At 36.4% G+C, this 3,510-nt stretch overlaps 1 non-coding gene across 1 annotated transcript; it reads right to left on the reverse strand.

Annotated features, from left to right (window-relative positions):
• Positions 1-2,906: 2,906 nt before the first annotated feature.
• Positions 2,907-3,014, reverse strand: LOC130971568 (small nucleolar RNA R71). The gene has a single exon (XR_009082781.1). It is a non-coding gene; the product is annotated as a small nucleolar RNA R71 (small nucleolar RNA).
• Positions 3,015-3,510: the final 496 nt, after the last annotated feature.

The raw sequence follows: 3,510 nt of genomic DNA on the forward strand, positions 1-3,510 counted from the left end.
AGCTTCAAACTCGCGATTGTGGGGCGTTAGTGACAGATGCAAAAGAAACACTGGATTTTATTCCGACACGATCGAGAACCGACAAATGAATAGCCGTGCTGTGACATAGCGCGTTGAACATTTTCACTGAGAGGACGAGATTGTAGCCATTGACAACGGTGATGCCTAACATACAGCTTGCCATGGAAAGGAGTAAGAAGGATTGGATGAAGACAGTAGGAAAGCAGAGAGACGGAAGGGACAAAGCATCTCCATACGCTTATCTGAAATTCTCACCAATGAATTACATAAGTATCTCTATTTTTATTTTATGTTTTATTCATTTTTTCATTATCAATCCTTCATAACCATTTGAATCCGCCTGACTGAGATTTACAAGATGACCATAGCTTGCTTCATACCAACAATCTCTGTGGGATCGACCCTTACTCGCGTAAGGTTTATTACTTGGACGACCCAGTGCACTTGCTGGTTAGTTGTGTGAAGTTGTGATAAAGATTTGAGATTGCAATTGAGTGTACCATGTTGATGGTGCCATTGATGATCACAATTTCGTGCACCAAGTTTTTGGCGCCGTTGCCGGGGATTGTTTGAGTTTGGACAACTGACGGTTCATCTTGTTGCTTAGATTAGGTAATTTTATTTTATGTTTAAGCTTTTTACTTTTCAAAAATTTTTCAAAAATACAAAAAAATATTTCTATTTTGTTCTTCAGAGTTTTTAAGAATGGATTCTAGAGTTTCATGATGATTTGTTGAAGTATGGCTGGCTGTGACGCCATGTCTAATCTTTTGGACCGAAGTTTCAACTTATCATCACAAGAGCTTGTTGATTTCTATCAATTTTGCTGTTGTCAGCAATGATCTGCTAAAGCTTGACTGGCCATTGGCCATGTCTAGTGTTTTGGACCGGAGCTTTCACTGAAAGCTTGGCTGGCTGTGAAGCCATGTCTAATTCCTGGACCAGAGTCTTAGACTAGCATTGCAATGATTCCTGGAATTCTCATTAAGAATTTTGAACCCTTGTTTTTCTTTTCCACTCAATTTTTGAAAAAGCACAAAAAAAATTTATAAAATCTTAAAATAAAAAATATTTTTATGTTTCTTGTTTGAGTCTTGTGTCTAATTTTAAGTTTGGTGTCAATTGCATGTCTTTATTCTTCTAATTTTCGAAAATTACATGCATTATGTTCTTCATTGATCTTCAAGTTATTCTTGATGATTTCCTTGCTCTGATCTTTAAATTCTCTTGTCTTGAGTGTTTTGTTGTTTCTCATATGCATTCTTAATTTGTTTGTGTCAATAGTATACAAACTTCTAAGTTTGGTGTCTTGCATGCATTGTTTATTTCATCTTAGTGGCATTTTGATTATTCCTCATCATTAAAAATTCAAAAAATTTTTTTTAATTTGTGTCCTTTCAAGTCAATAATACAGAGAATTGAAGATTCAGAACATACAGCAGAGGAATTACACAGAAAAAGCTGGGCGTTCAAAACGCCCAGTGAAGACGGAAAACTGGCGTTTAAACGCCAGCCATGGTACCTGGCTGGGCGTTTAACGCCAGCCAGGGTACCTGGCTGGGCGTTTAACGCCCAAAAGGGTAGCATTTTGGGCGTTAAACGCCAGAATGGATACCATTCTGGGTGTTTAACGCCAGGATGATACAAGAGGGAAGATTTTGTTTTTAATTCAAATTTTGTTTTTTCAAGTTTTCATAATTTTTCAAAATCAAATCTTTTTCAAACCATATCTTTTCAATCATATATTTTCAAAATCAATTTCTTTCCATCCTCAAAAATACTTGCCTACAATTAATGATTTGATTCAACATTTCAAGTATGTTGCCTTTTCTGTTAAGAAAGGTTTAATGTTTGAATCATATCCTTTAAATTTCTTGTTAGCCAAGTCATTAATTTTAAAAATCAAATCTTTTTAAATTGTTTCTCAATCATATCTTTTCAATCATATCTTTTTAAAACCATAACTCTTCAATCATATCTTCTTAATCACATCTTTTTCCAAATAATTTTCAAATCTTTTTGATTTCTAATTTCAAAATCTTTTTCAAAAATCACTTTATTTCTTTCCCAACTTTAATTTTCGAAAATCATTCTTCAATTTTTCAAAAATTTCTTCAAAATCTTTTAATTTATTTTCGAAAATTCTTCCCCTCTTCTCACATCCTTCTTTTTAAGGACTAACACTCCTCCACTATCAACAATTCGAACTCTATCTCTCTTGATAAGTTCGAATTCTTCTTCTTCTACCTCCTCCTTCTATTCTTCTTTTCCTCTGACATATCAAGGAATCTCTATACTGTGACATAGAGGATTCCATATTTTCTTGTTCTCTTCTCTTTTATATGAGCAGGAGCAAAGACAAAAGCAATCTTGTTGAGGCTGACCCTGAACCTGAAAGGACCTTAAAGCGAAAGCTAAGAGAAGCTAAAGCACTACTCTCTGTAGAGGACCTAACAGAAATCTTCAAACAAGAAGAAGACAGGGCAGCCGAAAACAACAACAATGCCAACAATGCAAGGAAGGTACTGGGTGATTTTACTGCACCTACTCTCGACTTCTATGGGAGAAGCATCTCTATCCCTGCCATTAAAGCAAACAACTTTGAGCTTAAGCCTCAATTCGTTTCTCTAATGCAACAGAATTGCAAGTTCCATAGACTTCCATTGGAAGATCCTCATCAGTTTTTAGCTGAATTCTTGCAAATCTGTGACACTGTCAAGACCAATGGGGTTGACCCTGAGGTCTACAGACTTATGCTATTCCCTTTTGCTGTAAGAGACAGAGCTAGGATATGGTTGGACTCACAACCTAAAGAAAGCCTGAACTCTTGGGAAAAGCTAGTCAATGCCTTCTTGGCAAAGTTCTTTCCACCTCAAAAATTGAGTAAGCTTAGAGTGGAAGTCCAAACCTTCAGACAGAAGGAAGGTGAATCCCTCTATGAAGCTTGGGAAAGATACAAACAATTGATCAGAAAGTGTCCTTCTGACATGCTTTCTGCATGGAGCATCATAGGTATCTTCTATTATGGTCTATCTGAACTGTCCAAGATGTCATTAGACAGCTCTGCTGAAGGATCTCTTCATCTGAAGAAGACGCCTGCAGAAGCTCAAGAACTCATTGAAATGGTTGCAAATAACCAATTCATGTACACTTCTGAAAGGAATCCTGTGAACAATAGGACAAATCAGAAGAAAGGAGTTCTTGAGATTGATACTCTGAATGCCATATTGGCTCAGAACAAAATATTGACTCAGTAAGTCAATATGATTTCTTAAAGTCTGTCTGGAATACAAGCTACACCAGGCAGTACTAAGGATGCTTCATCTGAAGAAGAAGCTTATGATCTTGAGAACCCATCAATGGAAGAGGTGAATTACGTGGGAGAACCCTATGGAAACACCTATAATCTTTCATGGAGAAATCATCCAAATCTTTTATGGAAGGATCAACAGAGACCTCAACAAGGTTTCAACAACAATAATGGTGGAA

This window comes from Arachis stenosperma, chromosome 3 (genome assembly GCF_014773155.1).
Source record: "Arachis stenosperma cultivar V10309 chromosome 3, arast.V10309.gnm1.PFL2, whole genome shotgun sequence".
NCBI lineage: Eukaryota > Viridiplantae > Streptophyta > Magnoliopsida > Fabales > Fabaceae > Arachis > Arachis stenosperma.